Source organism: Triturus cristatus, chromosome 4_2 (assembly GCF_964204655.1).
Source record: "Triturus cristatus chromosome 4_2, aTriCri1.1, whole genome shotgun sequence".
Lineage (NCBI taxonomy): Eukaryota > Metazoa > Chordata > Amphibia > Caudata > Salamandridae > Triturus > Triturus cristatus.
This window is the reverse complement of record NC_140586.1, coordinates 55,607,141-55,629,593: the sequence shown is the minus strand read 5'-3', so window position 1 is coordinate 55,629,593 and position 22,453 is coordinate 55,607,141.

The window sequence follows — 22,453 nt, the reverse complement described above, 5'->3', positions numbered from 1 at the left end:
ATTATGTGTAGTTCTCAAATTGCCTGTATAAGTAGTTCTTCTGTACATCGACGTTATTATGATTGTATTTTTTTATTTGCAGAGAAGCCCCTGACGAAGGGCCGCTAAAGGCCCGAAATGCATTGGGCGAATCAGATCACATGGAAATTCTGATATCTGTATATTATGTAAACATTACTGTGAAATGTATATATTTTGATTAAATCAATCATTGTGCAAAATCAACAGAGCGATGTTAATTATGATTTAGCTACATGGTTATAAAATTGTTTAAAACTTAACAAGAAACACAGAACTTTCCAGCTGAGGCTGGTGGGTACGTTGCTCCGAAGCAAGGCGAAGTACTTGCATTACTAAACACTAAATCTCTGGGTCTGTTCAGACAGACAGCCCAAATTTCGGAAGCACCCCTTCCTTTTAGGATTTTCTAAAAATTAGTTTTCAAATAGATTCTCAAAAAATAGAGTGCCTTTCTTTCTATTACAATTATTAAAGTGAGCAAGGGACTCACGTCTGAGCATACCCTGCCAACTTATGGCGAACAAAGCACAAACCAAAGGAAATGATGGACGGAGTGTTGAACATTGCAAGCACTCACCCCCAGTCAACTGATCTGGGTTTAATCCATCACCGTTCTTTAGCCCACTTTGCCACCCCAGTTCAGACATGGCCATATGCAAATCAGTCTGACCCTGTGCCTCATGGGAACAGTCCAGCCTGAACTGCCACGCCATGTCTTCCGTGGACCAGAATCAAGCTTCCTAGGACCTTTTTCTGGCATTTCAGCCGTCTTCAGCCAGGCTTGCTTGAATCCAGTGGCAAAGTGAGCAAGGGACTCACGTCTGAGCATACCCTGCCAACTTATGGCGAACAAAGCAAAAACCAAAGGAAATGATGGACGGAGTGTTGAACATTGCAAGCACTCACCCCCAGTCAACAGATCTGGGTTTAATCCATCACCGTTCTTTAGCCCACTCTGCCACCCCAGTTCAGACATGGCCATATGCAAATCAGTCTGACCCTGTGCCTCATGGGAACAGTCCAGCCTGAACTGCCAAGCCATGTCTTCCCTGGACCAGAATCAAGCTTCCTAGGACCGGTTTCTGGCATTTCAGCCGTCTTCAGCCAGGCTTGCTTGAATCCAGTGGCAAAGTGAGCAAGGGACTCACGTCTGAGCATACCCTGCCAACTTATGGCGAACAAAGCAAAAACCAAAGGAAATGATGGACGGAGTGTTGAACATTGCAAGCACTCACCCCCAGTCAACTGATCTGGGTTTAAACCATCACCGTTCTTTAGCCCACTCTGCCACCCCAGTTCAGACATGGCCATATGCAAATCAGTATGACCCTGTGCCTCATGGGAACAGTCCAGCCTGAACTGCCAAGCCATGTCTTCCCTGGACCAGAATCAAGCTTCCTAGGACCGGTTTCTGGCACTTCAGCCGTCTTCAGCCAGGCTTGCTTGAATCCAGTGGCAAAGTGAGCAAGGGACTCACGTCCGAGCATACCCTGCCAACTTATGGCGAACAAAGCAAAAACCAAAGGAAATGATGGACAGAGTGTTGACCATTGCAAGCACTCACCCCCAGTCAACTGATCTGGGTTTAATCCATCACCGTACTTTAGCCCACTCTGCCACCCCAGTTCAGACATGGCCATATGCAAATCAGTCTGACCCTGTGCCTCATGGGAACAGTCCAGCCTGAACTGCCAAGCCATGTCTTCCCTGGACCAGAATCAAGCTTCCTAGGACCGGTTTCTGGCATTTCAGCCGTCTTCAGCCAGGCTTGCTTGAAGCCAGTGGCAAAGTGAGCAAGGGACTCACGTCTGAGCATACCCCGCCAACTTATGGCAAACAAAGCAAAAACCAAAGTAAATGATGGACGGAGTGTTGAACATTGCAAGCACTCACCCCCAGTCAACTGATCTGGGTTTAATCCATCACCGTTCTTTAGCCCACTCTGCCACCCCAGTTCAGACATGGCCATATGCAAATCAGTCTGACCCTGTGCCTCATGGGAACAGTCCAGCCTGAACTGCCAAGCCATGTCTTCCCTGGGCCAAAATCAAGCTTCCTAGGACTGGTTTCTGGCATTTCAGCCGTCTTCAGCCAGGCTTGTTCGAATCCAGTGGCAAAGTGAGCAAGGGACTCACGTCTGAGCATACCCTGCCAACTTATGGCGAACAAAGCAAAAACCAAAGGAAATGATGGACGGAGTGTTGAACATTGCAAGCACTCATCCCCAGTCAACAGATCTGGGTTTAATCCATCACCGTTCTTTAGCCCACTCTGCCACCCCAGTTCAGACATGGCCATATGCAAATCAGTATGACCCTGTGCCTCATGGGAACAGTCCAGCCTGAACTGCCAAGCCATGTCTTCCCTGGACCAGAATCAAGCTTCCTAGGACCGGTTTCTGGCATTTCAGCTGTCTTCAGCCAGGCTTGCTTGAATCCAGTGGCAAAGTGAGCAAGGGACTCACGTCTGAGCATACCCTGCCAACTTATGGCGAACAAAGCAAAAACCAAAGGAAATGATGGACGGAGTGTTGAACATTGCAAGTACTCACCACCAGTTAACTGATCTGGGTTTAATCCATCACCGTTCTTTAGCCCACTCTGCCACCCCAGTTCAGACATGGCCATATGCAAATCAGTCTGACCCTGTGCCTCATGGGAACAGTCCAGCCTGAACTGCCAAGCCATGTCTTCCCTGGACCAGAATCAAGCTTCCTAGGACCGGTTTCTGGCATTTCAGCCGTCTTCAGCCAGGCTTGCTTGAATCCAGTGGCAAAGTGAGCAAGGGACTCACGTCTGAGCATACCCTGCCAACTTATGGCGAACAAAGCAAAAACCAAAGGAAATGATGGACGGAGTGTTGAACATTGCAAGCACTCACCCCCAGTCAACAGATCTGGGTTTAATCCATCACCGTTCTTTAGCCCACTCTGCCACCCCAGTTCAGACATGGCCATATGCAAATCAGTCTGACCCTGTGCCTCATGGGAACAGTCCAGCCTGAACTGCCAAGCCATGTCTTCCCTGGACCAGAATCAAGCTTCCTAGGACCGGTTTCTGGCATTTCAGCCGTCTTCAGCCAGGCTTGCTTGAATCCAGTGGCAAAGTGAGCAAGGGACTCACGTCTGAGCATACCCTGCCAACTTATGGCGAACAAAGCAAAAACCAAAGGAAATGATGGACGGAGTGTTGAACATTGCAAGCACTCACCCCCAGTCAACTGATCTGGGTTTAAACCATCACCGTTCTTTAGCCCACTCTGCCACCCCAGTTCAGACATGGCCATATGCAAATCAGTATGACCCTGTGCCTCATGGGAACAGTCCAGCCTGAACTGCCAAGCCATGTCTTCCCTGGACCAGAATCAAGCTTCCTAGGACCGGTTTCTGGCACTTCAGCCGTCTTCAGCCAGGCTTGCTTGAATCCAGTGGCAAAGTGAGCAAGGGACTCACGTCCGAGCATACCCTGCCAACTTATGGCGAACAAAGCAAAAACCAAAGGAAATGATGGACAGAGTGTTGACCATTGCAAGCACTCACCCCCAGTCAACTGATCTGGGTTTAATCCATCACCGTACTTTAGCCCACTCTGCCACCCCAGTTCAGACATGGCCATATGCAAATCAGTCTGACCCTGTGCCTCATGGGAACAGTCCAGCCTGAACTGCCAAGCCATGTCTTCCCTGGACCAGAATCAAGCTTCCTAGGACCGGTTTCTGGCATTTCAGCCGTCTTCAGCCAGGCTTGCTTGAAGCCAGTGGCAAAGTGAGCAAGGGACTCACGTCTGAGCATACCCCGCCAACTTATGGCAAACAAAGCAAAAACCAAAGTAAATGATGGACGGAGTGTTGAACATTGCAAGCACTCACCCCCAGTCAACTGATCTGGGTTTAATCCATCACCGTTCTTTAGCCCACTCTGCCACCCCAGTTCAGACATGGCCATATGCAAATCAGTCTGACCCTGTGCCTCATGGGAACAGTCCAGCCTGAACTGCCAAGCCATGTCTTCCCTGGGCCAAAATCAAGCTTCCTAGGACTGGTTTCTGGCATTTCAGCCGTCTTCAGCCAGGCTTGTTCGAATCCAGTGGCAAAGTGAGCAAGGGACTCACGTCTGAGCATACCCTGCCAACTTATGGCGAACAAAGCAAAAACCAAAGGAAATGATGGACGGAGTGTTGAACATTGCAAGCACTCATCCCCAGTCAACAGATCTGGGTTTAATCCATCACCGTTCTTTAGCCCACTCTGCCACCCCAGTTCAGACATGGCCATATGCAAATCAGTATGACCCTGTGCCTCATGGGAACAGTCCAGCCTGAACTGCCAAGCCGTGTCTTCCCTGGACCAGAATCAAGCTTCCTAGGACCGGTTTCTGGCATTTCAGCTGTCTTCAGCCAGGCTTGCTTGAATCCAGTGGCAAAGTGAGCAAGGGACTCACGTCTGAGCATACCCTGCCAACTTATGGCGAACAAAGCAAAAACCAAAGGAAATGATGGACGGAGTGTTGAACATTGCAAGTACTCACCACCAGTTAACTGATCTGGGTTTAATCCATCACCGTTCTTTAGCCCACTCTGCCACCCCAGTTCAGACATGGCCATATGCAAATCAGTCTGACCCTGTACCTCATGGGAACAGTCCAGCCTGAACTGCCAAGCCATGTCTTCCCTGGAGCAGAATCAAGCTTCCTAGGACCGGTTTCTTTCATTTCAGCCATCTTCAGCCAGGCTTGCTTGAATCCAGTGGCAAAGTGAGCAAGGGACTCACGTCTGAGCATACCCTGCCAACTTATGGCGAACAAAGCAAAAACCAAATGAAATGATGGACGGAGTGTTGAACATTGCAAGCACTCACCCCCAGTCAACTGATCTGGGTTTAATCCATCACCGTTCCTTAGCCCACTCTGCCACCCCAGTTCAGACATGGCCATATGCAAATCAGTCTGACCCTGTGCCTCATGGGAATAGTCCAGCCTGAACTGCCAAGCCATGTCTTCCCTGGACCAGAATCAAGCTTCCTAGGACCGGTTTCTGGCATTTCAGCCGTCTTCAGCCAGGCTTGCTTGAATCCAGTGGCAAAGTGAGCAAGGGACTCACGTCTGAGCATACCCTGCCATCTTATGGCGAACAAAGCAAAAACCAAAGGAAATGATGGACGGAGTGTTGAACATTGCAAGCACTCACCCCCAGTCAACTGATCTGGGTTTAAACCATCACCGTTCTTTAGCCCACTCTGCCACCCCAGTTCAGACATGGCCATATGCAAATCAGTCTGACCCTGTGCCTCATGGGAACAGTCCAGCCTGAACTGCCAAGCCATGTCTTCCCTGGACCAGAATCAAGCTTCCTAGGACCGGTTTCTGGCATTTCAGCCGTCTTCAGCCAGGCTTGCTTGAATCCAGTGGCAAAGTGAGCAAGGGACTCACGTCTGAGCATACCCTGCCAACTTATGGCGAACAAAGCAAAAAACAAAGGAAATGATGGACGGAGTGTTGAACATTGCAAGCACTCACCCCCAGTCAACTGATCTGGGTTTAATCCATCACCGTACTTTAGCCCACTCTGCCACCCCAGTTCAGACATGGCCATATGCAAATCAGTCTGACCCTGTGCCTCATGGGAACAGTCCAGCCTGAACTGCCAAGCCATGTCTTCCCTGGACCAGAATCAAGCTTCCTAGGACCGGTTTCTGGCATTTCAGCCGTCTTCAGCCAGGCTTGCTTGAATCCAGTTGCAAAGTGAGCAAGGGACTCACGTCTGAGCATACCCCGCCAACTTATGGCAAACAAAGCAAAAACCAAAGTAAATGATGGACGGAGTGTTGAACATTGCAAGCACTCACCCCCAGTCAACTGATCTGGGTTTAATCCATCACCGTTCTTTAGCCCACTCTGCCACCCCAGTTCAGACATGGCCATATACAAATCAGTCTGACCCTGTGCCTCATGGGAACAGTCCAGCCTGAACTGCCAAGCCATGTCTTCCCTGGACCAGAATCAAGCTTCCTAGGACCTTTTTCTGGCATTTCAGCCGTCTTCAGCCAGGCTTGCTTGAATCCAGTGGCAAAGTGAGCAAGGGAAATCTTGGATAAAAAGATATCGGAACTTAACCAAAAAAATGAACATATACAATTCACCAACACCACCAGTAAACACTCATTATCTTTTTTGGATGTATTGATAACAATCAAGGATGGTACCATTCAAACAGAAATACACCATAAACCAACTGATAAGAACAACACTTTGAGATTCACAAGCTTTCACCCACAGAATTTATTGAAAAATCTTCCTTTTTCGCAATTTCTACGCGCTAAAAGGATATGTTCATCAGAACAAACATGTCAAACCAACACGGAGTACATGAAGAAAAGGTATCTATCCAAAGGATATCCTGAGGAAATTCTGAACGAAGCAATTGACAAGACACAACAAAGGCCAAGAGAAAGTTTACTGCAACAAGCACCTACGAAATGTTCCACCAGACAAGTTTTTGTTTCAAAGTACTCTACAAGTTCCAAACACATTAAACAAATCATCTTGAATAGATGGGATATGCTACAAAACGAAGAGGACTTTAAAGACCTTTTTAAAGAGAAACCTTTATTTGCATATAAGAGATCAAAGAACATCAAAGAAATCTTATCAACTTCATTCAAGACTACCACCTTGGAATTTAAAGGCACGCAAAGATGTGCCAATTGCGTACATTGCAACAATGTGATAACAGGCGACATAGTACATCACCCCACCACTGGGGAAACCATCAAACTACATCATAATTCTACCTGTGACTCAACCAACGTTGTCTATGCTATTAAATGTCCGTGTGGACTCCTTTATATAGGGAAAACAGAGAGAAAAATAAAAACTCGAATTTCTGAACATAAAAGCACTATTCGCAATAAGAACCAAAAGAGTAGTTTAGCGACGCATTGGAATAGGTGCAAACATTCCATTTCCCAACTGAAATTTCAAATTATCGATAAAATGGTCCCAGTCCCGGGTAGGAACCTATCTAAATCTCTTTTACAAAGAGAAATATTTTGGATTAGGAGGTGGAATACACAAGATCCCCATGGGATCAATGAAAAAGTTGATTTAGCATGTTTTTTGTAAAACGATGCTTGGGCAAGCTACAGGAGACATACAGACGTCCATATTATGAATGTCCTTATATTGTTTCAGTTTTTTATCTTTCTTAGGTAAAGAGGTACCTTCTGAATTTTCTCTTTTCTTTCCTATCTACTTTGCACATTATTTTTTATATTCATGTACGTTTACTCTTTTACGGTAATCACGTTTCGTATTGATAATCGAGGTCGTATCTATTTATTAGAACCAGAGCAACAGATTCCCATTCCAAAATGGCGGTCTGTATTTGTAGCAGAATCTCTTAGTCCCATTTCTTTGCCGATTAGAATGCGTCCGTATAAGGTAGACGCCGATCAGTTGGTGGTATACGGCTTTGAGGAGCACGGTTAGCTGTTTACCTGGAGGTTATGAGCAGACGAGATATTTTTCGCAGTGAAGGTGAGGAGAAGCGGTGTTCAGTGTAGACGGATACGCATCAGGGGGATAAGCGCGCAGGTAAAGAAGTTATGCTTCGTTAGTAAGCATTATTTTTATGTTTTTTCTACAGTTGATCCGGTGAAGGAGTGTTCACGAGGATTAGTATCATTTTTGCAGGTCAGTTGAATTGAGGGACGGCTGTCCGTTCAGTATCTTTTAAGGTTAGGAGGATGTTGTATTTAGTTACGGAAGGTGTTTTTCCTTTTTTCAGCCAGGGAGAGTACCAGATTATCAGGTATTCGGTTTCGTTTGTTGTGCACGATTTTTCACCACACAGGGTGACTGGTTTTACTGTGGATCATTTCTATCACAAACCTTTTTTCTTTGTTACAAGGACATTTCTTCTATGTAAAAAAATATTATGTGTAGTTCTCAAATTGCCTGTATAAGTAGTTCTTCTGTACATCGACGTTATTATGATTGTATTTTTTTTATTTGCAGAGAAGCCCCTGACGAAGGGCCGCTAAAGGCCCGAAATGCATTGGGCGAATCAGATCACATGGAAATTCTGATATCTGTATATTATGTAAACATTACTGTGAAATGTATATATTTTGATTAAATCAATCATTGTGCAAAATCAACAGAGCGATGTTAATTATGATTTAGCTACATGGTTATAAAATTGTTTAAAACTTAACAAGAAACACAGAACTTTCCAGCTGAGGCTGGTGGGTACGTTGCTCCGAAGCAAGGCGAAGTACTTGCATTACTAAACACTAAATCTCTGGGTCTGTTCAGACAGACAGCCCAAATTTCGGAAGCACCCCTTCCTTTTAGGATTTTCTAAAAATTAGTTTTCAAATAGATTCTCAAAAAATAGAGTGCCTTTCTTTCTATTACAATTATTAAAGTGAGCAAGGGACTCACGTCTGAGCATACCCTGCCAACTTATGGCGAACAAAGCAAAAACCAAAGGAAATGATGGACGGAGTGTTGAACATTGCAAGCACTCACCCCCAGTCAACAGATCTGGGTTTAATCCATCACCGTTCTTTAGCCCACTCTGCCACCCCAGTTCAGACATGGCCATATGCAAATCAGTCTGACCCTGTGCCTCATGGGAACAGTCCAGCCTGAACTGCCAAGCCATGTCTTCCCTGGACCAGAATCAAGCTTCTTAGGACCGGTTTCTGGCATTTCAGCCGTCTTCAGCCAGGCTTGCTTGAATCCAGTGGCAAAGTGAGCAAGGGACTCACGTCTGAGCATACCCTGCCAACTTATGGCGAACAAAGCAAAAACCAAAGGAAATGATGGACGGAGTGTTGAACATTGCAAGCACTCACCCCCAGTCAACTGATCTGGGTTTAATCCATCACCGTACTTTAGCCCACTCTGCCACCCCAGTACAGACATGGCCATATGCAAATCAGTCTGACCCTGTGCCTCATGGGAACAGTCCAGCCTGAACTGCCAAGCCATGTCTTCCCTGGACCAGAATCAAGCTTCCTAGGACCGGTTTCTGGCATTTCAGCCGTCTTCAGCCAGGCTTGCTTGAATCCAGTGGCAAAGTGAGCAAGGGACTCACGTCTGAGCATACCCCGCCAACTTATGGCAAACAAAGCAAAAACCAAAGTAAATGATGGACGGAGTGTTGAACATTGCAAGCACTCACCCCCAGTCAACTGATCTGGGTTTAATCCATCACCGTTCTTTAGCCCACTCTGCCACCCCAGTTCAGACATGGCCATATACAAATCAGTCTGACCCTGTGCCTCATGGGAACAGTCCAGCCTGAACTGCCAAGCCATGTCTTCCCTGGACCAGAATCAAGCTTCCTAGGACCTTTTTCTGGCATTTCAGCCGTCTTCAGCCAGGCTTGCTTGAATCCAGTGGCAAAGTGAGCAAGGGACTCACGTCTGAGCATACCCTGCCAACTTATGGCGAACAAAGCAAAAACCAAAGGAAATGATGGACGGAGTGTTGAACATTGCAAGCACTCACCCCCAGTCAACAGATCTGGGTTTAATCCATCACCGTTCTTTAGCCCACTCTGCCACCCCTGTTCAGACATGGCCATATGCAAATCAGTCTGACCCTGTGCCTCATGGGAACAGTCCAGCCTGAACTGCCAAGCCATGTCTTTCCTGGACCAGAATCAAGCTTCCTAGGACCGGTTTCTGGCATTTCAGCCGTCTTCAGCCAGGCTTGCTTGAATCCAGTGGCAAAGTGAGCAAGGGACTCACGTCTGAGCATACCCTGCCAACTTATGGCGAACAAAGCAAAAACCAAAGGAAATGATGGACGGAGTGTTGAACATTGCAAGCACTCACCCCCAGTCAACTGATCTGGGTTTAATCCATCACCGTTCTTTAGCCCACTCTGCCACCCCAGTTCAGACATGGCCATATGCAAATCAGTCTGACCCTGTGCCTCATGGGAACAGTCCAGCCTGAACTGCCAAGCCATGTCTTCCCTGGACCAGAATCAAGCTTCCTAGGACCGGTTTCTGGCATTTCAGCCGTCTTCAGCCAGGCTTGCTTGAATCCAGTGGCAAAGTGAGCAAGGGACTCACGTCTGAGCATACCCTGCCAACTTATGGCGAACAAAGCAAAAACCAAAGGAAATGATGGACGGAGTGTTGAACATTGCAAGCACTCACCCCCAGTCAACTGATCTGGGTTTAAACCATCACCGTTCTTTAGCCCACTCTGCCACCCCAGTTCAGACATGGCCATATGCAAATCAGTCTGACCCTGTGCCTCATGGGAACAGTCCAGCCTGAACTCCCAAGCCATGTCTTCCCTGGACCAGAATCAAGCTTCCTAGGACCGGTTTCTGGCATTTCAGCCGTCTTCAGCCAGGCTTGCTTGAATCCAGTGGCAAAGTGAGCAAGGGACTCACGTCTGAGCATACCCTGCCAACTTATGGCGAACAAAGCTAAAAACAAAGGAAATGATGGACGGAGTGTTGAACATTGCAAGCACTCACCCCCAGTCAACTGATCTGGGTTTAATCCATCACCGTTCTTTAGCCCACTCTGCCACCCCAGTTCAGACATGGCCATATGCAAATCAGTATGACCCTGTGCCTCATGGGAACAGTCCAGCCTGAACTGCCAAGCCATGTCTTCCCTGGACCAGAATCAAGCTTCCTAGGACCGGTTTCTGGCATTTCAGCCGTCTTCAGCCAGGCTTGCTTGAATCCAGTGGCAAAGTGAGCAAGGGACTCACGTCCGAGCATACCCTGCCAACTTATGGCGAACAAAGCAAAAACCAAAGGAAATGATGGACAGAGTGTTGACCATTGCAAGCACTCACCCCCAGTCAACTGATCTGGGTTTAATCCATCACCGTACTTTAGCCCACTCTGCCACCCCAGTTCAGACATGGCCATATGCAAATCAGTCTGACCCTGTGCCTCATGGGAACAGTCCAGCCTGAACTGCCAAGCCATGTCTTCCCTGGACCAGAATCAAGCTTCCTAGGACCGGTTTCTGGCATTTCAGCCGTCTTCAGCCAGGCTTGCTTGAATCCAGTGGCAAAGTGAGCAAGGGACTCACGTCTGAGCATAACCCGCCAACTTATGGCAAACAAAGCAAAAACCAAAGTAAATGATGGTCGGACTGTTGAACATTGCAAGCACTCACCCCCAGTCAACTGATCTGGGTTTAATCCATCACCGTTCTTTAGCCCACTCTGCCACCCCAGTTCAGACATGGCCATATGCAAATCAGTCTGACCCTGTGCCTCATGGGAACAGTCCAGCCTGAACTGCCAAGCCATGTCTTCCCTGGACCAGAATCAAGATTCCTAGGACCGGTTTCTGGCATTTCAGCCATCTTCAGCCAGGCTTGCTTGAATCCAGTGGCAAAGTGAGCAAGGGACTCACGTCTGAGCATACCCTGCCAACTTATGGCGAACAAATCAAAAACCAAATGAAATGATGGACGGAGTGTTAAACATTGCAAGCACTCACCCCCAGTCAACTGATCTGGGTTTAATCCATCACCATTCTTTAGCCCACTCTGCCACCCCAGTTCAGACATGGCCATATGCAAATCAGTCTGACCCTGTGCCTCATGGGAACAGTCCAGCCTGAACTGCCAAGCCATGTCTTCCCTGGACCAGAATCAAGCTTCCTAGAACTGGTTTCTGGCATTTCAGCCGTCTTCAGCCAGGCTTATTTGAATCCAGTGGCAAAGTGAGCAAGGAACTCACGTCTGAGCATACCCTGCCAACTTATGGCGAACAAAGCACAAACCAAAGGAAATGATGGACGGAGTGTTGAACATTGCAAGCACTCACCCCCAGTCAACTGATCTGGGTTTAATCCATCACCGTTCTTTAGCCCACTCTGCCACCCCAGTTCAGACATGGCCATATGCAAATCAGTCTGACCCTGTGCCTCATGGGAACAGTCCAGCCTGAACTGCCAAGCCATGTCTTCCCTGGACCAGAATCAAGCTTCCTAGGACCGGTTTCTGGCATTTCAGCCGTCTTCAGCCAGGCTTGCTTGAATCCAGTGGCAAAGTGAGCAAGGGACTCACGTCTGAGCATACCCTGCTAACTTATGGCGAACAAAGCAAAAACCAAAGGAAATGATGGACGGAGTGTTGAACATTGCAAGCACTCACCCCCAGTCAACTGATCTGGGTTTAATCCATCACCGGTCTTTAGCCCACTCTGCCACCCCAGTTCAGACATGGCCATATGCAAATAAGTCTGACCCTGTGCCTCATGGGAACAGTCCAGCCTGAACTGCCAAGCCATGTCTTCCCTGGACCAGAATCAAGCTTCCTAGGACCTTTTTCTGGCATTTCAGCCGTCTTCAGCCAGGCTTGCTTGAATCCAGTGGCAAAGTGAGCAAGGGACTCACGTCTGAGCATACCCTGCCAACTTATGGCGAACAAAGCAAAAACCAAAGGAAATGATGGACGGAGTGTTGAACATTGCAAGCACTCACCCCCAGTCAACAGATCTGGGTTTAATCCATCACTGTTCTTTAGCCCACTCTGCCACCCCAGTTCAGACATGGCCATCTGCAAATCAGTCTGACCCTGTGCCTCATGGGAACAGTCCAGCCTGAACTGCCAAGCCATGTCTTCCCTGGACCAGAATCAAGCTTCCTAGGACCGGTTTCTGGAATTTCAGCCGTCTTCAGCCAGGCTTGCTTCAATCCAGTGGCAAAGTGAGCAAGGGACTCACGTCTGAGCATACCCTGCCAACTTATGGCGAACAAAGCAAAAACCAAAGGAAATGATGGACGGAGTGTTGAGCATTGCAAGCACTCACCCCCAGTCAACTGATCTGGGTTTAATCCATCACCGTTCTTTAGCCCACTCTGCCACCCCAGTTCAGACATGGCCATATGCAAATCAGTCTGACCCTGTGCCTCATGGGAACAGTCCAGCCTGAACTGCCAAGCCATGTCTTCCCTGGACCAGAATCAAGCTTCCTAGGACCGGTTTCTGGCATTTCAGCCGTCTTCAGCCAGGCTTGCTTGAATCCAGTGGCAAAGTGAGCAAGGGACTCACGTCTGAGCATACCCTGCCAACTTATGGCGAACAAAGCAAAAACCAAAGGAAATGATGGACGGAGTGTTGAACATTGCAAGCACTCACCCCCAGTCAACTGATCTGGGTTTAATCCATCACCGTTCTTTAGCCCACTCTGCCACCCCAGTTCAGACATGGCCATATGCAAATCAGTCTGACCCTGTGCTTCATGGGAACAGTCCAGCCTGAACTGCCAAGCCATGTCTTCCCTGGACCAGAATCAAGCTTCCTAGGACCGGTTTCTGGCATTTCAGCCGTCTTCAGCCAGGCTTGCTTGAATCCAGTGGTAAAGTGAGCAAGGGACTCACGTCTGAGCATACCCTGCCAACTTATGGCGAACAAAGCACAAACCAAAGGAAATGATGGACGGAGTGTTGAACATTGCAAGCCCTCACACCCAGTCAACTGATCTGGGTTTAATCCATCACCGTTCTTTAGCCCACTCTGCCACCCCAGTTCAGACATGGCCATATGCAAATCAGTCTGACCCTGTGCCTCATGGGAACAGTCCAGCCTGAACTGCCAAGCCATGTCTTCCCTGGACCAGAATCAAGCTTCCTAGGACTGGTTTCTGGCATTTCAGCTGTCTTCAGCCAGGCTTGCTTGAATCCAGTGGCAAAGTGAGCAAGGGACTCACGTCTGAGCATACCCTGCCAACTTATGGTGAACAAAGCAAAAACCAAAGGAAATGATGGACGGAGTGTTGAACATTGCAAGCACTCACCCCCAGTCAACTGATCTGGGTTTAATCCATCACCGTTCTTTAGCCCACTCTGCCACCCCAGTTCAGACATGGCCATATGCAAATCAGTCTGACCCTGTGCCTCATGGGAACAGTCCAGCCTCAACTGCCAAGCCATGTCTTCCCTGGACCAGAATCAAGCTTCCTAGGACCGGTTTCTGGCATTTCAGCCGTCTTCAGCCAGGCTTGCTTGAATCCAGTGGCAAAGTGAGCAAGGGACTCACGTCTGAGCATCCCCTGCCAACTTATGGCGAACAAAGCAAAAACCAAAGGAAATGATGGACGGAGTGTTGAACATTGCAAGCACTCACCCCCAGTCAACTGATCTTGGTTTAATCCATCACCGTTCTTTAGCCCACTCTGCCACCCCAGTTCAGACATGGCCATATGCAAATCAGTCTGACCCTGTGCCTCATGGGAACAGTCCAGCCTGAACTGTCAAGCCATGTCTTCCCTGGACCAGAATCAAGCTTCCTAGGACCGGTTTCTGGCATTTCAGCTGTCTTCAGCCAGGCTTGCTTGAATCCAGTGGCAAAGTGAGCAAGGGACTCACGTCTGAGCATACCCTGCCAACTTATGGCGAACAAAGCAAAAACCAAAGGAAATGATGGACGGAGTGTTAAACATTGCAAGCACTCACCCCCAGTCAACTGATCTGGGTTTAATCCATCACCATTCTTTAGCCCACTCTGCCACCCCAGTTCAGACATGGCCATATGCAAATCAGTCTGACCCTGTGCCTCATGGGAACACACCAGCCTGAACTGCCAAGCCATGTCTTCCCTGGACCAGAATCAAGCTTCCTAGAACTGGTTTCTGGCATTTCAGCCGTCTTCAGCCAGGCTTACTTGAATCCAGTGGCAAAGTGAGCAAGGGACTCAAGTCTGAGCATACCCTGCCAACTTATGGCGAACAAAGCACAAACCAAAGGAAATAATGGACGGAGTGTTGAACATTGCAAGCACTCACCCCCAGTCAACTGATCTGGGTTTAATCCATCACCGTTCTTTAGCCCACTCTGCCACCCCAGTTCAGACATGGCCATATGCAAATCAGTCTGACCCTGTGCCTCATGGGAACAGTCCAGCCTGAACTGCCAAGCCATGTCTTCCCTGGACCAGAATCAAGCTTCCTAGGACCGGTTTCTGGCATTTCAGCCGTCTTCAGCCAGGCTTGCTTGAATCCAGTGGCAAAGTGAGCAAGGGACTCACGTCTGAGCATACCCTGCTAACTTATGGCGAACAAAGCAAAAACCAAAGGAAATGATGGACGGAGTGTTGGACATTGCAAGCACTCACCCCCAGTGAACTGATCTGGGTTTAATCCATCACCGTTCTTTAGCCCACTCTGCCACCCCAGTTCAGACATGGCCATATGCAAATCAGTCTGACCCTGTGCCTCATGGGAACAGTCCAGCCTGAACTGCCAAGCCATGTCTTCCCTGGACCAGAATCAAGCTTCCTAGGACCGGTTTCTGGCATTTCAGCCGTCTTCAGCCAGGCTTGCTTGAATCCAGTGGCAAAGTGAGCAAGGGACTCACGTCTGAGCATACCCTGCCAACTTATGGCGAACAAAGCAAATACCAAAGGAAATGATGGACGGAGTGTTGAACATTGCAAGCACTCACCCCCAGTCAACTGATCTGGGTTTAATCCATCACCGTTCTTTAGCCCACTCTGCCACCCCAGTTCAGACATGGCCATATGCAAATCAGTCTGACCCTGTGCCTCATGGGAACAGTCCAGCCTGAACTGCCAAGCCATGTCTTCCCGGGACCAGAATCAAGCTTCCTAGGACCGGTTTCTGGCATTTCAGCCGTCTTCAGCCAGGCTTGCTTGAATCCAGTGGCAAAGTGAGCAAGGGACTCACGTCTGAGCATACCCTGCCAACTTATGGCGAACAAAGCAAAAAACAAAGGAAATGATGGACGGAGTGTTGAACATTGCAAGCACTCACCCCCAGTCAACTGATCTGGGTTTAATCCATCACCGTTCTTTAGCCCACTCTGCCACCCCAGTTCAGACATGGCCATATGCAAATCAGTATGACCCTGTGCCTCATGGGAACAGTCCAGCCTGAACTGCCAAGCCATGTCTTCCCTGGACCAGAATCAAGCTTCCTAGGACCGGTTTCTGGCATTTCAGCCGTCTTCAGCCAGGCTTGCTTGAATCCAGTGGCAAAGTGAGCAAGGGACTCACGTCCGAGCATACCCTGCCAACTTATGGCGAACAAAGCAAAAACCAAAGGAAATGATGGACAGAGTGTTGACCATTGCAAGCACTCACCCCCAGTCAACTGATCTGGGTTTAATCCATCACCGTACTTTAGCCCACTCTGCCACCCCAGTTCAGACATGGCCATATGCAAATCAGTCTGACCCTGTGCCTCATGGGAACAGTCCAGCCTGAACTGCCAAGCCATGTCTTCCCTGGACCAGAATCAAGCTTCCTAGGACCGGTTTCTGGCATTTCAGCCGTCTTCAGCCAGGCTTGCTTGAATCCAGTGGCAAAGTGAGCAAGGGACTCACGTCTGAGCATACCCTGCTAACTTATGGCGAACAAAGCAAAAACCAAAGGAAATGATGGACGGAGTGTTGAACATTGCAAGCACTCACCCCCAGTCAACTGATCTGGGTTTAATCCATCACCGGTCTTTAGCCCACTCTGCCACCCCAGTTCAGACATGGCCATATGCAAATAAGTCTGACCCTGTGCCTCATGGGAACAGTCCAGCCTGAACTGCCAAGCCATGTCTTCCCTGGACCAGAATCAAGCTTCCTAGGACCTTTTTCTGGCATTTCAGCCGTCTTCAGCCAGGCTTGCTTGAATCCAGTGGCAAAGTGAGCAAGGGACTCACGTCTGAGCATACCCTGCCAACTTATGGCGAACAAAGCAAAAACCAAAGGAAATGATGGACGGAGTGTTGAACATTGCAAGCACTCACCCCCAGTCAACAGATCTGGGTTTAATCCATCACCTTTCTTTAGCCCACTCTGCCACCCCAGTTCAGACATGGCCATCTGCAAATCAGTCTGACCCTGTGCCTCATGGGAACAGTCCAGCCTGAACTGCCAAGCCATGTCTTCCCTGGACCAGAATCAAGCTTCCTAGGACCGGTTTCTGGAATTTCAGCCGTCTTCAGCCAGGCTTGCTTGAATCCAGTGGCAAAGTGAGCAAGGGACTCACGTCTGAGCATACCCAGCCAACTTATGGCGAACAAAGCAAAAACCAAAGGAAATGATGGACGGAGTGTTGAACATTGCAAGCACTCACCTCCAGTCAACTGATCTGGGTTGAATCCATCACCGTTCTTTAGCCCACTCTGCCACCCCAGTTCAGACATGGCCATATGCAAATCAGTCTGACCCTGTGCCTCATGGGAACAGTCCAGCCTGAACTGCCAAGCCATGTCTTCCCTGGACCAGAATCAAGATTCCTAGGACCGGTTTCTGGCATTTCAGCCATCTTCAGCCAGGCTTGCTTGAATCCAGTGGCAAAGTGAGCAAGGGACTCACGTCTGAGCATACCCTGCCAACTTATGGCGAACAAATCAAAAACCAAATGAAATGATGGACGGAGTGTTAAACATTGCAAGCACTCACCCCCAGTCAACAGATCTGGGTTTAATCCATCACCATTCTTTAGCCCACTCTGCCACCCCAGTTCAGACATGGCCATATGCAAATCAGTCTGACCCTGTGCCTCATGGGAACAGTCCAGCCTGAACTGCCAAGCCATGTCTTCCCTGGACCAGAATCAAGCTTCCTAGGACCGGTTTCTGGAATTTCAGCCGTCTTCAGCCAGGCTTGCTTGAATCCAGTGGCAAAGTGAGCAAGGGACTCACGTCTGAGCATACCCAGCCAACTTATGGCGAACAAAGCAAAAACCAAAGGAAATGATGGACGGAGTGTTGAACATTGCAAGCACTCACCCCCAGTCAACTGATCTGGGTTGAATCCATCACCGTTCTTTAGCCCACTCTGCCACCCCAGTTCAGACATGGCCATATGCAAATCAGTCTGACCCTGTGCCTCATGGGAACAGTCCAGCCTGAACTGCCAAGCCATGTCTTCCCTGGACCAGAATCAAGATTCCTAGGACCGGTTTCTGGCATTTCAGCCATCTTCAGCCAGGCTTGCTTGAATCCAGTGGCAAAGTGAGCAAGGGACTCACGTCTGAGCATACCCTGCCAACTTATGGCGAACAAATCAAAAACCAAATGAAATGATGGACGGAGTGTTAAACATTGCAAGCACTCACCCCCAGTCAACTGATCTGGGTTTAATCCATCACCATTCTTTAGCACACTCTGCCACCCCAGTTCAGACATGGCCATATGCAAATCAGTCTGACCCTGTGCCTCATGGGAACAGTCCAGCCTGAACTGCCAAGCCATGTCTTCCCTGGACCAGAATCAAGCTTCCTAGAACTGGTTTCTGGCATTTCAGCCGTCTTCAGCCAGGCTTATTTGAATCCAGTGGCAAAGTAAGCAAGGGACTCACGTCTGAGCATTCCCTGCCAACTTATGGCGAACAAAGCACAAACCAAAGGAAATGATGGACGGAGTGTTGAACATTGCAAGCACTCACCCCCAGTCAACTGATCTGGGTTTAATCCATCACCGTTCTTTAGCCCACTCTGCCACCCCAGTTCAGACATGGCCATATGCAAATCAGTCTGACCCTGTGCCTCATGGGAACAGTCCAGCCTGAACTGCCAAGCCATGTCTTCCCTGGACCAGAATCAAGCTTCCTAGGACCGGTTTCTGGCATTTCAGCCGTCTTCAGCCAGGCTTGCTTGAATCCAGTGGCAAAGTGAGCAAGGGACTCACGTCTGAGCATACCCTGCTAACTTATGGTGAACAAAGCAAAAACCAAAGGAAATGATGGACGGAGTGTTGAACATTGCAAGCACTCACCCCCAGTCAACTGATCTGGGTTTAATCCATCACCGGTTTGCCACTCTGCCACCCCAGTTCAGACATGGCCATATGCAAATAAGTCTGACCCTGTGCCTCATGGGAACAGTCCAGCCTGAACTGCCAAGCCATGTCTTCCCTGGACCAGAATCAAGCTTCCTAGGACCTTTTTCTGGCATTTCAGCCGTCTTCAGCCAGGCTTGCTTGAATCCAGTGGCAAAGTGAGCAAGGGACTCACGTCTGAGCATACCCTGCCAACTTATGGCGAACAAAGCAAAAACCAAAGGAAATGATGGACGGAGTGTTGAACATTGCAAGCACTCACCCCCAGTCAACTGATCTGGGTTTAATCCATCACCGTTCTTTAGCCCACTCTGCCACCCCAGTTCAGACATGGCCATATGCAAATCAGTCTGACCCTGTGCCTCATGGGAACAGTCCAGCCTGAACTGCCAAGCCATGTCTTCCCTGGACCAGAATCAAGCTTCCTAGGACCGGTTTCTGGCATTTCAGCCGTCTTCAGCCAGGCTTGCTTGAATCCAGTGGCAAAGTGAGCAAGGGACTCACGTCTGAGCATACCCTGCCAACTTATGGCGAACAAAGCAAAAACCAAAGGAAATGATGGACGGAGTGTTGAACATTGCAAGCACTCACCCCCAGTCAACTGATCTGGGTTTAATCCATCACCGTTCTTTAGCCCACTCTGCCACCCCAGTTCAGACATGGCCATATGCAAATCAGTCTGACCCTGTGCTTCATGGGAACAGTCCAGCCTGAACTGCCAAGCCATGTCTTCCCTGGACCAGAATCAAGCTTCCTAGGACCAGTTTCTGGCATTTCAGCCGTCTTCAGCCAGGCTTGCTTGAATCCAGTGGCAAAGTGAGCAAGGGACTCACGTCTGAGCATACCCTGCCAACTTATGGCGAACAAAGCACAAACCAAAGGAAATGATGGACGGAGTGTTGAACATTGCAAGCCCTCATCCCCAGTCAACTGATCTGGGTTTAATCCATCACCGCTCTTCAGCCCACTCTGCCACCCCAGTTCAGACATGGCCATATGCAAATCAGTCTGACCCTGTGCCTCATGGGAACAGTCCAGCCTGAACTGCCAAGCCATGTCTTCCCTGGACCAGAGTCAAGCTTCCTAGGACTGGTTTCTGGTATTTCAGCTGTCTTCAGCCAGGCTTGCTTGAATCCAGTGGCAAAGTGAGCAAGGGACTCACGTCTGAGCATACCCTGCCAACTTATGGTGAACAAAGCAAAAACCAAAGGAAATGATGGACGGAGTGTTGAACATTGCAAGCACTCACCCCCAGTCAACTGATCTGGGTTTAATCCATCACCGTTCTTTAGCCCACTCTGCCACCCCAGTTCAGACATGGCCATATGCAAATCAGTCTGACCCTGTGCCTCATGGGAACAGTCCAGCCTCAACTGCCAAGCCATGTCTTCCCTGGACCAGAATCAAGCTTCCTAGGACCGGTTTCTGGCATTTCAGCCGTCTTCAGCCAGGCTTGCTTGAATCCAGTGGCAAAGTGAGCAAGGGACTCACGTCTGAGCATCCCCTGCCAACTTATGGCGAACAAAGCAAAAACCAAAGGAAATGATGGACGGAGTGTTGAACATCGCAAGCACTCACCCCCAGTCAACTGATCTTGGTTTAATCCATCACCGTTCTTTAGCCCACTCTGCCACCCCAGTTCAGACATGGCCATATGCAAATCAGTCTGACCCTGTGCCTCATGGGAACAGTCCAGCCTGAACTGCCAAGCCATGTCTTCCCTGGACCAGAATCAAGCTTCCTAGGACCGGTTGGTGGCATTTCAGCTGTCTTCAGCCAGGCTTGCTTGAATCCAGTGGCAAAGTGAGCAAGGGACTCACGTCTGAGCATACCCTGCCAACTTATGGCGAACAAAGCAAAAACCAAAGGAAATGATGGACGGAGTGTTAAACATTGCAAGCACTCACCCCCAGTCAACTGATCTGGGTTTAATCCATCACCATTCTTTAGCCCACTCTGCCACCCCAGTTCAGACATGGCCATATGCAAATCAGTCTGATCCTGTGCCTCATGGGAACACACCAGCCTGAACTGCCAAGCCATGTCTTCCCTGGACCAGAATCAAGCTTCCTAGAACTGGTTTCTGGCATTTCAGCCGTCTTCAGCCAGGCTTACTTGAATCCAGTGGCAAAGTGAGCAAGGGACTCAAGTCTGAGTATACCCTGCCAACTTATGGCGAACAAAGCACAAACCAAAGGAAATGATGGACGGAGTGTTGAACATTGCAAGCACTCACCCCCAGTCAACTGATCTGGGTTTAATCCATCACCGTTCTTTAGCCCACTCTGCCACCCCAGTTCAGACATGGCCATATGCAAATCAGTCTGACCCTGTGCCTCATGGGAACAGTCCAGCCTGAACTGCCAAGCCATGTCTTCCCTGGACCAGAATCAAGCTTCCTAGGACCGGTTTCTGGCATTTCAGCCGTCTTCAGCCAGGCTTGCTTGAATCCAGTGGCAAAGTGAGCAAGGGACTCACGTCTGAGCATACCCTGCTAACTTATGGCGAACAAAGCAAAAACCAAAGGAAATGATGGACGGAGTGTTGGACATTGCAAGCACTCACCCCCAGTGAACTGATCTGGGTTTAATCCATCACCGTTCTTTAGCCCACTCTGCCACCCCAGTTCAGACATGGCCATATGCAAATCAGTCTGACCCTGTGCCTCATGGGAACAGTCCAGCCTGAACTGCCAAGCCATGTCTTCCCTGGACCAGAATCAAGCTTCCTAGGACCGGTTTCTGGCATTTCAGCCGTCTTCAGCCAGGCTTGCTTGAATCCAGTGGCAAAGTGAGCAAGGGACTCACGTCTGAGCATACCCTGCCAACTTATGGCGAACAAAGCAAAAACCAAAGGAAATGATGGACGGAGTGTTGAACATTGCAAGCACTCACCCCCAGTCAACTGATCTGGGTTTAATCCATCACCGTTCTTTAGCCCACTCTGCCACCCCAGTTCAGACATGGCCATATGCAAATCAGTCTGACCCTGTGCCTCATGGGAACAGTCCAGCCTGAACTGCCAAGCCATGTCTTCCCTGGACCAGAATCAAGCTTCCTAGGACCAGTTTCTGGCATTTCAGCCGTCTTCAGCCAGGCTTGCTTGAATCCAGTGGCAAAGTGAGCAAGGGACTCACGTCTGAGCATACCCTGCCAACTTATGGCGAACAAAGCAAAAAACAAAGGAAATGATGGACGGAGTGTTGAACATTGCAAGCACTCACCCCCAGTCAACTGATCTGGGTTTAATCCATCACCGTTCTTTAGCCCACTCTGCCACCCCAGTTCAGACATGGCCATATGCAAATCAGTATGACCCTGTGCCTCATGGGAACAGTCCAGCCTGAACTGCCAAGCCATGTCTTCCCTGGACCAGAATCAAGCTTCCTAGGACCGGTTTCTGGCATTTCAGCCGTCTTCAGCCAGGCTTGCTTGAATCCAGTGGCAAAGTAAGCAAGGGACTCACGTCCGAGCATACCCTGCCAACTTATGGCGAACAAAGCAAAAACCAAAGGAAATGATGGACAGAGTGTTGATCATTGCAAACACTCACCCCCAGTCAACTGATCTGGGTTTAATCCATCACCGTACTTTAGCCCACTCTGCCACCCCAGTTCAGACATGGCCATATGCAAATCAGTCTG